This window comes from Sminthopsis crassicaudata, chromosome 1 (genome assembly GCF_048593235.1).
Source record: "Sminthopsis crassicaudata isolate SCR6 chromosome 1, ASM4859323v1, whole genome shotgun sequence".
Lineage (NCBI taxonomy): Eukaryota > Metazoa > Chordata > Mammalia > Dasyuromorphia > Dasyuridae > Sminthopsis > Sminthopsis crassicaudata.
In genome coordinates, this window is record NC_133617.1 from 107,437,504 (window position 1) to 107,451,681 (window position 14,178).

Sequence of the window (14,178 nt, forward strand, 5' to 3'; positions counted from 1 at the left end):
CCTAGATACAATATATGTGTGTAAATACCATTTTCTTGTTGCACAATAAGCATTAGATTCCGAAGGTACATGTAACCTGGGCAGACAGACATTAGTGCTAACAATTTACATTCACTTCCCAGTGTTTCTTCTCTGGGTGTAGCTACCTCTGTCCATCATTGATCAACTGGAAGTGAGTTGGATCTTCTTTATGTTGAAGATTTCCACTTCCATCAGAATACATCCCCATACAGTATTGTTGTTGAAGTGTACAGTGATCTTCTGGTTCTGCTCATTTCACTCAGCATCAGTTGATGTAAGTCTCTCCAGACCTCTCTGTATTCCTCCTGCTGGTCATTTCTTACAGAGCAATAATATTCCATAACCTTCATATACCATAATTTACCCAACCATTCTCCAACTGATGGACATCCATTCATCTTCCAGTTTCTAGCTACAACAAAAAGAGCTGCCACAAACAGTTTGGCACATATATTGATTCAAATTTTTCACCCAATCCAGATACTGAGTGTTGCTATCTACCCAATGCCCAGGAATTCTCCTCCTTGTTTGGCAGTTAAAGATGAACTTTAAATATTTCTTTTTACACCTTTCACTGTACACACACATATGTGTATATGTACATGTTTGTGTATTGGATATTACAGACTGTCCCCCAGGAAGGCAATCATTTTAGGACTTATTTATAGCCTAGGTACTGTGTCAAGTTCTGGAGACACAAAGAAAAGTAAAGAAAGTCTGTGACCGTAGAGTTAACATTCCAGTGGAGGAGCCACATACAAACAACTGTGTCCATCTAGGGTAAATCATGGTAACTTCAGAGAGAAAGTTCTAGTATTAGTATTTGAGATCTGGGAAAGGCTTCTTGCAGAAGGTAGAATATGAGCTGAAATATAAAGGAAGGGACCCCATTTGGCCCAAGCTATAACAAGGATTTGTGAAGGCAGCCACAACTTCCCCAGTTTTCAGCCTTCTCTCACCCACTTTCTTTCTCCAATTCCAACACCTTCCTTTTTTGTAACCATGACAGAACAGGCTTTCTCCTCCAACAAGGATTTCCTGGTCAATGGCACTGCCACTGCTATCTCCAACCTCAGTGGCCCCCATTAAGAGACTCAAGCTACTATTGCAGGTGCAGCATGCAAGTAAACAAATTGCTTCAGATAAGCAGTACAAAGGCATAATGGATTTTATAGTCTGAATTGCAAAGGAATGAGAGGTGCTTTCCTTCTGGTAGGGTATTTTAGTAAATGTCATCAGATATTTCCCCACCTAGGCCCTTAATTTCTCTTTAAGAATAAGGATAAGCAGGTATTTTGAAGAGAAGGGAACAAGAACATAAAATTTTGAAAGTATTTTTCTGGCAATCTTGCCTCTGATGGTACAGCTAGAGCTACTTCTCTCTGCTCTGTCTATCCCTTAGATTTTTTCGAGAACCCACTTGGCATTTAATGTTAGGAAACCTGGTACTGAGAAAGAATTCAAAGACCTGGGAGGTCATCTTGTGAAAATCACCTAGTCTGATGGAATTTGTGGTTTTTATCAAGATTTCAATGTTTCCATGCAGGGTATAGAGCAACCTACTTTGGAATCTATGAGACAGCAGAAGATATGCTCCCAGATCTGAAGAACACTCATTATGGTAAGTTGGATGATTGCACAATGACTTCTGTAGTAGGTGTGGTCTCTTATCCCTTTGATAAAGTAAGGTGGCGAATGATGATGCAGTCTGAGTACAAAGGAGCTGATATCATGTTCCAGTTCTGAAACAATTGACTGCAAGAGGAAGATTTCTAAAGATGAGGATGGTAAAGCTCCTTAAAGGGTGCCTGGTCTAATGTTCTTAGAAACATAGGTGGACTTTTTGTGCTGGTCCTATGATGAATTGAAGAAAAATAGAGCCAGTGAATATAGATCATGCAAAATACTTAGCCATACTTAGCATTTTGGACCATTGACCCTCAAGAAATTCCTATCGTATACCTTCGGAATCTAATACTTAATGTGCAATAAGAAAATGGTATTTACACACATATATTGTATCTAGGTTATATTGTAACACATGTAAAATGTATGGGATTGCTTGTCATGGAGGGGAGGGAGTGGAGGGAGGGGGGGATAATTTGGAAAAATGAATACAAGGGATAATATTATAAAAAAAATTACTCATGCATACATACTGTGGAAAAAAATTATAAATAAATAAAAAAAATTCCTATTGTCATTTTATCCAGATCAGATCATGTTTGTAGAGGAGTCAGGAAAAGATCTTAGGAAAAAAAAACTCGTTTATTGTGATCCCTCATTCAAACAATGGAATGAATGATGATTCTGCATATTGACTCTATTTGTTTTGTTAGTTACTGTCATTCCAAGGAGGCAGATCAACTTGGACCATCTAGTTTAAATGTTCTTTTATAGAACCACAATTTGTGCTTAAATATTTTTTAAATGTCTCCCATTTTATAAACATTATATACATATATATGTATATATATGTATATATGTATATATATATATATATATATATATATATATATATACTATTTGCACAGCTAACCATTTGGCAGTTAATTCTGCTTTAAAACAATAAATACACAGAAGACTTGAAAATTTGTGATCCAATAATTGGATAATGCAACATAATTTGGTTGTGGTGGTGTTTTGGGTTGAGAACACAGTAAAGATACTATATTTTTACTAATCATGGTAATATAAATAAATTATGAGTTCAATAGATATGATAGGACATATGTTAAGATATATATAATACAGGTTGGGCTTAAGATTTACCTAATAGCTTATATATAAACAAATGATCATAAAATGAAAATATTAGTTTTGTGGAAGAAATTTTAGCTTTTATCTCTCAACATCTGAGTTTAACAGATTCTTTTATGCTTTAAGTCAAAAATGCAATTTTACCAACATCTGTTATAGATGAGACAATACTAAATGTCAGAAAGGTTACATGATTCATCGGGTTACATAGGAAATAAATGACAGAATCAGAACTTGGCTTCAAACCAATATATTTAACATATGACATGAGATACTATGAATACAAGTATAACCTTTGATATACATTGAGCATTATTTAACAGTTACATTTCTGCAGTGGGCCTACATACAAAACAAAAAATAATTAATAGCTGATAGTGGTAAAAACTTGCATAGAATTGAATGGTGTGAGCACTAGGAAATACACAAATTTATCCACAATTTATTAAGCATTTCTTTTTAAATAGTTATTTTATCAAGTGTCAAAAAACTAATTTTGATTGCATTAAGATACTGAATATGTATTAGGCATCTGTATGCACAGAGGCTAGGATACAAAGAAGATTCTGGGGAAATTATATACTTAACTATAAATCTTGAAGTGGGAACTTCCTAATGGTGGGGAGAGGGGAGAATCTCTAGATGAATTAGATTAGGAACTGGACTTATCTGAATATAAAATGCTAAGTTGATAATCAGGAAATTGAATTGACAGATCTTTGCAATTACACATGTGGAAATGAATTCTAAACAGTACTGATAATAGTCCTAGTGGTTCAGAGATGTTACATTTATGTGTTAGGAGAAAGGGGAATCATCAGAGTATAAGTAAAGGAGAGTGGTCCACCATATCAAATACTACTGAGGAAAGGAGAGAGGACAATTAAATAACTTGTAATAGGTGAGAACAAAAAGTCCATTTTAATAATTTTTAAAATACTTAAAACTGAGATAAAACCAAATTGAAAGGGGAAAAAAATAAAGCAAGGGGAACGCTCAGAGTCAGAAGGAGTATATTGTGTGAGGAGTAGCAAGGATACCAGTGTTACTATACTATAAAGTATGTTGGGGAGAGTGTAAGACTACAGGGCAGAGCCATGTTGGGGGGGGTCTACTTTTTAAATTTTTATAAAGTTTTTCTAAATTTCAAAACATATGCATAATTTTCAACATTCACCCTTGCAAAACCCTATGTTCCAAATTTTTCCCCTCCCTTTCCTCTACCTCCTCCCAGATGGCAAAGTAATCCATTATGTTAAACATGTGCAATTCTTCTATACATATTTCCACAATTATGCTGCATAAGAAAGATCAGATCAGAAAGGGAAAAAAATGAGAAAGAAAACAAAAAGTAAGGAAACAACAAAAAAAAGTGAAAATAGTATGTTGTGAGCCATGCTTAGTCCCCACAGTCCTCTCTCTGGGTGCAGATGGCTCTCTGCATCACAAATCATTGGAACTGGCCTGAATCATATCTCTGTTAAAAAGAGCCACGTCCATCAGACTTGATCATACTATAGTTTTGCTGTTGATGTCTACAATGTTCTCTTGGTTCCACTCACTTCATTCAGCATCAGTTCATGTAAGTGTCTCTAAAAATCATCCTGCTAATTGTTTCTTATAGAACAGTAATATTCCATAACATTCAAATACCACAATTTATTCAGCCATTCTCCAATTGATGGGCATCTATTCAGTTTCCTATTTCTTACCACTATAAAAAGGATCAAGCATTTTTGCACACGTAGCTCCTTTTCCCTTTTTTATGATATCTTTAGGATACAAGCCCAATAATGGCACTGCTGGATCAAAGGATATGCACAATTTAATAGTCCTTTGGGCATAGTTCCAAATTGTTCTCCAGAATGGTTGGATTAGTTCACAACTCCACTGACAATGTCTTTTTTTTATAGCTTTTATTTAGATATATGCATGGATAACTTTTCAGCATTGATAATTGCAAAACCTTTTGTTCCAATTTTTCCCCTCCTTCCCTCTACCCTCTCCCCCAGATGACAGGTTGACCAATACGTGTTAAATATGTTAGAGTATAAGTTAAATACAACATATGTATACATGTCCAAACAGTTATTTTGCTATACAAAAAGAATCGGACTTTGAAATAGTGTACAATTAGCCTGTGAAGGAAATCAAAAATTCAGGCAGACAAAAATAGAGGGATTGGGAATTCTATGTAGTGCCGACAATGTCTTAATGTCCCAGTTTTTCCTATATCCCCTCCAAAATTCATCATCATCTTTTCCTGTCATTTTAGCTAATCTGAGAGGTGTGTAGTGGAATGTCAGAGTGGACAAAGCTACATTTTAAGTTTATAAAGGACTTTCGAAGCCAAATAGGGGGTTTTCTATTTCATCCTGAGGCCAATAAGGAGCCAGAGGAATTTATTCAATGAAAGACAGTCAGAACTGTGCTTTAGGAAAGATCTACCACATGATTATTGCAATTGAGGGGTGTATCTAAGAGATGCTGCAAAGGTAAAATCAACAGGATTTTATTTGGGGAGGATGGTAAGAGAGGGAGGAGAGAGATAGCAAGGAGTCAAGACGGGGTAGTCTCATAGAAACATAGCTAAGATGGCCTAGGTTCAAATGCCCTAATACTTGTGGGACTTGGAGCACTTGCCTGCCTTCTTCACTTATAAAATGAGAAGAATCAGAAGAGATAGCCCCTAAGATCCCTCCTGGTTCTAAATTTCTGATTCTCTGATCATTTCCCATCATTCCTCTGTATACAATGTAGAAGGAGTTAAGTGGTAGAGTAAATGGTTGCTATCAGAAAGACCTGCATTCAAATTCTGCTTCAGATCTACACTTAATGTGTGAATATGCAAAAGTTACCTAACTTTTGTTTTCCTAAGTAATCTCATCTGCAAAATGTGACTAATAATACAAAGTTATTCAAAGGAAAGGAATGATTCCTGAATCTTTGAATACTATTTTAAAATAACATCACAGATTTCAGGTTGGTAATGACTATGGAGATCACCTACCTTTATCCCCTCATTTTATAAATGAGGACACAGAATCCCTGAGTGACTTGCTTAAGATCCTACAGTAGTTTTATGTTTGCCTGTGCACCCATGTCCTATTGTTGTTCAATCATTTCAGTCACGTCTGACTCTTTATGATCCCATTTAGGGTTTTCTTGGCAAAGATAATGGAGTGATAGCTGTACAATGATAAATAATGTTACCCAACCCTTCTTTGGTGAAATAGAACAAAACCTAATACAAGAGTTGTTATTCAGTCATTTTAGTGTATCCCACTTTTTTTGACCCCATTTAAATTTTGTTTGGGTTTTTTGTTTGTTTGGTAAAGATACTAGGATAGTCAGACATTTCTTTCTTCAGCTCGTTTTACTGATGGAAAAAGCTAAAACAAACAGAGTTAAGTGACTTGCTCCGGACCATGTAGCTAGCTACTAAGCGTAGAAGGCCAGATTTAAATTTTGGAAGATAAGTCTTCTTGACTTTAGGTCTAGCACTTTATCCACTTAGTTGCTTATGACCTCCTACAAGCTGGTAAACTGTGAACTCCTGGAGGACAAGGGTAACTTTGCTTTTATTCTTTGTATTCAACAGTAATTGTTCTAGTTTACTGAACAAGGAGGCATTTAATTAATGTTTGCTGAATTTGAACATGAACTCCTAGAACTAAGCATCAAGCCCCAAGTACAGGCTGATCAGTTGAATCAAAACTTTTGACATGTTTGTGAAAATGTGTGAGCACTCATTGCAGATAATCCAGGTTTAAAAAAAAAAAAAAAAGTTTTCTTATTTCTTCCAAGTAAAATGTAAGTTTCTCGAGTATAAATCCACTTATACATTCATTTCTACTTTTGTATTCCCACTGCCTAAAACAAAGTCCATGACATGGATATTAAATAAAGGCATAATGAATTGAATTCTCACATAAAAAGACAGGAGAAATGGTATCTTGGGAGTTGGTACTCCATTCTCATTCTCCAGAATTTGTAAAATCAGAGCTGCCCTGAAGTATCCCAAGTGCCTGGCTTATTATTTGAACTTGCCCATTGATATGATGTCTCAAAGACAACTTTGACTGAGCCAAATAAAAATACACAAAACAAACTATTAAAGATTGGCAATGTGAGGTTAGCTGTTTGGACTCATTTAGAAACACTGAACCTTCCCACCAAGGGCACACTCCTAGTCTCCTTCACAGCCACCAGTGTTAAGGCAGGTTACCTCAAGAATTTATTGGCAGGTGAAACTGCCCTGGTGGGAGGCAAGATATTGCAACATAGAAAGAAGCATCCCCACCCTGAGGCATTATGCAACATTTTGGACAGACAGGCCACAGACAATGTACATTCCTACTCAAAAAATAGAGATCCAGGGAACTGGGCACAGCTGCCAGGTCACTGATTCCAACTCTAGTATGCTTTGTGTTATTTGTCAAAGAGAAACGGTGACTCCTGTGAATTCTTAAAGTTACAGGGGGACAGACACATGACTCGGGTAAGTCTGCCCCATACTATTAGTCTCAAGGATATTCAAGAGAATGATGAGTCTTGTAAGGTGATCTGTAGCAAGTAAGGGTCAATCCCTAACCATAATGAATTCTGGCTCAACAACAGCGGGACTAGGTGGGTGACAGTCAGAGATGGAGACTGTGTGCGTGTGTGTGTGTGTGTGTGTGTGTGTGTGTGTGTGTGTTTGTGTGTGGGTGCATGCATAGGCACACCCTGGTATATCTATGACTCAGCTTGGGTCTACCCAATATTAGCCAGCTCAGAGGTAGGGGGAAAAACTCAGGCACTCAACCAAGGAGAACAAATTTTTTCCTTGAATAACTAGAGATTTTTCTTCTACTGAACTGAATATTAAGCAGTCAAGTACACAGCCTGTTCATTCACACTCTAGTGTATATAACTGTATATATATATATATATATGTATGTATATTCAACTGCATTCCCAGACCAATTACAAAGTCTTGGCTGATTTTTCATCAAAGGGCATTATTTTTGCCTCTTCTCTTCTCCTAACCCACATCAAGAGATGGCTAAAACGTATTCATACGATAGCCCCTAGACTGGTTTTTAGCAAGTTTTCTCACCTCTGAAACTTAGCATTCCTCCATTCATGGCACAATTCAAGTGCCACCTCCTATATAAGCCCTTCCTGATTTCATATTTCTTAGTCTTGCCCCACTCCCACTCCACCCTCCCTGAAATTACTTTGTACTGAGTGAGGATCATAGAATAATAAATCTAGCCATAAAAAGGACCTCAGAGACCATCTAATCCAACTCCCTCATTTTACAAATGTGGAAACTGAGGCTCAATGACACATTTGACTTGTCCAAAGGTAGTAGGCATCGGAGATGGTTTTGAACCCAGGCCATTTGATTCCATTTACTTTGTCTGTATTTTATATTTATTTATCTTTATAGATGTTGTTTTCTCTCGGTAGAATATAAATTCTTGGGGGGATACAGACCATTTAATCTTTGTCTTTTTATTCTCAGTGCTTAGAACAGTGCCAGGTACATAATGGGAACCCAATTAATGCTCATTAAACTGAATTGAATTGAATTTCTTTGGAATAAAACTACAAGGTAAAATGGTGATCTTATGCATCTACTCTTAGGAAGTCTCCATTGAATATTCTGTTGCCAGGTTAAAACTTAGACAATTTTGGTTTGACTAGGTTGATATAATTGACCCCATCCCAAAGTTCTGAACTCTCAGATAACTTAACATGAACCATGTGCTTCAGTTAATTATGAGTAGAGGGAGCTGGTAGAAACTGGCAAGAGAAAAACTGGTCAGGTGGGACTGGAACAGTGCCTCAGAGATATTTCACAAACACCCTTGTGTCGCAACCCTTGCCACCTGAAGCTGCCGAGTTTGCTGTTTTTTGAGGGCAAACTATGGATGATGAATCTAAGTCTGACACAGTTTGGCCTCCTCAGCCAGCTGCCATTTTAGGATTGTGCAACTCCCCAGTGTTAGAAGTGTCTTCTGAGAACTCCACAGGCTCCTTGGCCAGAGCCTGATGGCTTCCTCTACTTTTCATTATGTAAAAGAGCAAGCCCTGGCAAAATCCTTCATAAAGTAACAGAAGAAAGTCCCTTGGCTTTCAGCCTGGCATTCTGGTTAATGATAGGTAACCTACCTTCCTGATTTTGTCTTCCACTGTTCCTCTATACTAACAATCTAATTGAACCAGAGGCACTTTCCTCACTTAACCTTACCTTCCTATCTTTGTTTAAATAACATCTCCCATAGAGCATGCCCTTCCCTTTCTAACCCAATTGTATCCATCCTTCAATGACTGGCTCCTCCTCAAAGTCCTCCCAATCTATTACAGGCCAAAGTAATCTCCCACCCACTTCTGAAATCACAGTCCTCCATGTCTGTATCACCTGAATATGCACTGGCTTGAGATGTCTCCTGTATTGATATTCTAAGTTGTGATTTCATACTTCACCTAAATTTGTTGTCTTTTCTAAGTGTTCTGACACACCTTTACCTCCACCCCCTGGGAATCCCAGCTTCTTCAAAATATAGCTAAACCATGAGTATTTCCAGCAACCACTAGTGCCCTTCCCTTCAAGATTTCTATATAATTGATTTCTCTATGTTCTTATTATAAATACATATGTATTTATATATATACATGTTATGGGCCAGAACTCTGAACTTGAAACAAAGGATTCTTACAAAGTGCTAAGTCAGTGGAATTGATAGAGAAAATGGTTGTTTAGCCTGGTGCTTAACAGTTCTCTCTAGTTCAGTACATGTACTTAGTACTTAGTATAGTTGCACAAGATTCACACCTATGATAAGAGTGCATATAAACTCAGCCAGAATCAGAACTGGAAGACAGAATCTGTGGTGGTCGTCTTCCTACCTCCCCCACAGAAACCAAGACATATTCAGGAGAACTTCGAAAAGCTAGCAGAGGCAGAGAATACAAAGGACTGGAGGCAGGAGTTTAAACTCTCAGAGCCAAGGAGAAAGATAGGTCTCTAAGAACGCTAACCGGGCCCCAGGAAAGGAGACAAGACTTCGAAGGAGACAATGGCTGCACTTGTGGTGATTACTGAACTGAAATGAAGGCTGCCTCAGAGACCCCAAGAAAACCCAACAAGAGAACAATGCAAACACATAAAAATAATATAGCTTGAATATATAAAAGTACATGTTATCTCCTCCATTAGACTGTAAGCTAACTTTGTCTATGTATTCCCACCCTGTCTTAGCACATATTAGATATTTAATAAATTCTTGTTGGTTGATGGCTATATACTTCTTGAGGTCAGGAGTCCTGAATTGAAGACACAGTTTCCAAGACTAAGAAGCTGAGAGTTCTGCTGTTTTTTTGGCCAAGACTATCTATATCTGGAGCATTGAATTCAATTTTGGACACTACCTTATGAGAAGAACATTTAGAAAGTCAAGAGTATCCAGAGGAAGCCTATCAGCACTATAGGGGCACTTAATAAAACATACTGTATAAGGATCCATTGAAAGAAGTGGGAAATATTTAACCTGAGGAAGTCTGGGAGGGGGGAGGTCATGACAGCTACCTTGGAATCCAGGGTGTCCCAAATATCTTAGTGTATTTTTAAAGTCATTAATGCTAAAAAGACGATTATGTTCAAGGATTAATTCTTCTTGTCTTACAAGACAGAACTGGTGTCTATGTGTCAAAGTTGCAAAGAAATAGATTTGACTTGATGTCAGGATAAACTTTTCAGTTAATTAAAACTCTTTAAAAGTGTTGTGGGCTTCCTTGAGATGTCAGTTGGTCAACAAGCATTTATTAAGCACTTATTATGTCCAGGAAGTTTTGTGCTTGAGCAAATCATTTCATTTAGTTTCCTTTGAATGAGGAACCTGGATTTTCTGGACTATTTCAAATGGTCTCCTTGCTTCCAGTGTCTCTAAAGCCTTTGCAAAACTGTCAGATTAACAAAAACCAGCAACCTATCCCATCCCTGTATGGAAATGGGGCAAATATCCTTAAGGGGAAAGAAAACAAAAAGAACTTCTAAAGTCAACATCAATGATGTCCAAGATATTTATATCAGCAAGTTGGAGCATGTGCAAAGATGACCAAGAGTGTTAAGGCCACAAATCATTGAAGAGCTGGATGAAGCAGAAAGAATGCCCATGAGAAGGGAAGGAAAGTCATGATCATATCTTAAAGTGTTTGAAGTTAAAGATAGGTTGGCCCCAACAGGTAGAACTTGAACCAGTATTGGAAATTGTAGACAAGCGCGCTTCATCTTGACTCAAATTAAAATTTCTGAATAATTAGAGCTGTTCAAAAATGAAATGGACTATCTCCAGATACTAGTGCCTTCTCCTTTAAAGGCCACATTGATTTCCATTTGTCAGGGATGTTGGCAAGGAGATTCCTATACAGATACAAATTGGACTAGATGATCTCTTAGAATTTTGAGATTCTGTGATTCTATAATAAATAGACTTAATAAAATTATTACCTTGCTCATAAACCTTCAATAACTCTCAACTACATATTGAATAAAACAAAAAATTCTTAGCCCAGCATTTAAGTTCCCCCACCACAGCTATCATTTAACTCAACCTACTTCCCTTCATACATTCCAACTAAACTGGATTATTCATTATTTTCCAATATCATCTCACCTCTTTGCTTTTGTGTTTTCTGTGGTTGAAATTGTCTGTCAATATACTTACCTTCCTTAAAAAACCAGCTAAATGCTACCTTCTCTGTGAAATATCTCTTGACTTCCCAAACAAGATATTATCTTTTTTTTAATTGTTTATTATAAACTTTAAAAACATTATCTAATATGAACATTTTGATATACAAAAAAAATATTGAATATGAAACCATTAACTTATATTAAAACAAATTTTTAATTTATCTGAAATTTACCATAGAAGTATTAAAATTACTCTGACCTATATCTTTTTGTTGCTTAATTAATGCTAATGTTTGCATCTCCATAAATACCCACTAACTCCTCCCACCACCAAAAGTTTAGAAGCCTTCCCTTGTTTGAAAACAAACAAAAAACAAGTATAGTCAAGCAAAATAAATCAACACATATAGGACATGAATGAAAATGCACACACCACTTTGTACCTCAAGGCTATCACCTTCCTCTCTGCCAAGAGGTAAGAAATTACACTTCCTCATCAGTTCTCTAAAGTCCTAATTGGTCATAGTACTGGTCAGATTTCTGAATTCTTTCACAGTTATTTTCTTTTACGTTATTGTGGTCATTATGTAAATCATTCTCCTGATCTAATGATTTTCTTCTAAATCATTTCAGGCAAATCTTCCCGGGTTCCTAAGAATCCATGCCTTTCTTTATTCCTTACTGGGCAATACACTTATGTACTACATAGCCATCTATCAACTAATGATCACTCATCCACTTGACCTCTAGTTCTTTGTAATAATAAAAAGTGTTACTATAAATATATTTGTATATATTGGTCCTTTGATTTCTTTGGGATATATGCCCTGTGTTGTTGGGCGAAAGGGGGTAAACAACTTAGTAATTCAGCTTACATTCCTAAATTGTTTTAAAGAATGGTTGGCTATTACTTTGTCCCAGTAGTATATTGGTGCACCCATCTTCCCATAATCCCTACAATAGGGGGCCATCACCAGTTGGCCAAACTTATAAAATATAAGATCCAGTTGATTCTAGAGGAGAGTGGGAGGCTGACCACTTTGCACAGCCCTATCTCTCTTAAATTCAGTTCACTTGCAAGTCAAGAGATCACCCTCATTGATCCTCTTCAAGAATGAAGGATAAACAGCCCCTACAACAATTTTCATTTTTGTCATTTGTAATCTTTGACACTTTGGTGATTATGAGATAGAATTTCAAGTTGTTTTTTTTTTTTAATTTGCATATCTATCATTATTAGTGATTTGGAACATTTTTGTATTAATATATTTCAATTTTTCATTCTTAATACTTCATACCTCTTTTTTAAACCTTTGTTATGTGTTTAAAAATTATATAATTTATTTATTATATAAATTAATTTCCCATAGTGCCATATCTACCAGATGGAAGCAGTGCAACAATGCATAGCAGGACCTGAAATGATATATGAGGTCCCTTTTATCTCCAAAGTTCTATAGTCACATAGTATAAGTATAAACACATGAAGACAGTATTTGTTGATACTAGAAAGAAGAAAAGCACACCGTTTTAAGGATTGTTGGCATCAGAACTGGAAAGGCCTAAATATCATATAATCTTTACGGACAAGGAAACTGAGGCGAACAAAGGATAGCAGAGCTTGTACACTGCACCAGGCAAGTGTTTTCATTCCTCCTTATTTGACCCTAACCATGCATTCCAAAGCCCCTTGGACCAGCACTGTGACTTCCCACCCGTATGCACACTGAGTAGCCAAGCAAAACAAAATTATTGCTAGACACTCTCCTTCCAAAACTAAGTGCTGCCTGTTAAAGTATCATTTATCTGCTACTCCTTGTCTGTGGGAAGGAAACTAAGCAAAGTATTGGGATACAATATAACTATTATGGCAGGGTGAACCTCAGACATAACTGAGAAGTAAATAAAGTCTGTTCTCAGCACCTCCAATCCTTCCAGATACCCAGAGTCCTCTTGATACCCACTGTCTGCCTCATTTTTCTAAGTATACTGTCCTGATTTGACTAGTGGAAGACCTTACTTTCCCATGCAGATTTATCAATTTTGTTCAGCCTCCACCTAGTAGCTATGGCACTATGGGAAATTAGGTAGTCTGGGAGCCAGGAAGCATGGACTCAAAACTCAACTAGCATACTAACTGTATAACCTTGGATAAGTCCTACAGGCATGAGAGACAGCAAGGGAAAAGTCTTGGAGCCACATTGATGAAGAAGATTAACATCACTGGATTAATCCCAGAAGGATGCTTATTTTCTTTCCTTCAGGCCTGGTTCAGCCCCCTCTGCAGTGTTTTCTGTTCTTTAATTTTATAGTGAACAGATTCATCCTTCCTTTAGCTCCTTATCTGCAAGTGCGTAGGCAGGGTGGAAGTTTGTCCTTTATTTCCTATTTCATTTAAGCTAATCTCCTTCATTTTACCAAAAAGAAAAATGGTGAATGATCTACCTGAGTCCAAATAGGTCACAGAGCCACAAAGTCCTCTACCTACATGGTCAGTGCTTTAACCACTAAATTGCTCAGTCTTACTTAGACTGGGTTTCCTCATCTGCAAAATGGTGGCAATAATATTTTTCCTATCTGCCTTCAGAGAAGTAATTCGTAAACTTAAAGCCTGTATAAATATTAGTTATTAACATGATTCCTTAAGGATCAGTGATTATTAATTAAATCTAATAAATTGATTACTAATGATGGGTGTTAATGGCTGAAAG

The 14,178-nt window shown here is 36.8% G+C and overlaps 1 pseudogene; it reads left to right on the forward strand.

Moving 5' to 3' along the window:
- Window positions 1-1,023: 1,023 nt before the first annotated feature.
- Window positions 1,024-1,942, forward strand: LOC141549194 (ADP/ATP translocase 3-like; annotated as a pseudogene).
- The last annotated feature ends 12,236 nt before the right edge of the window (window positions 1,943-14,178 follow it).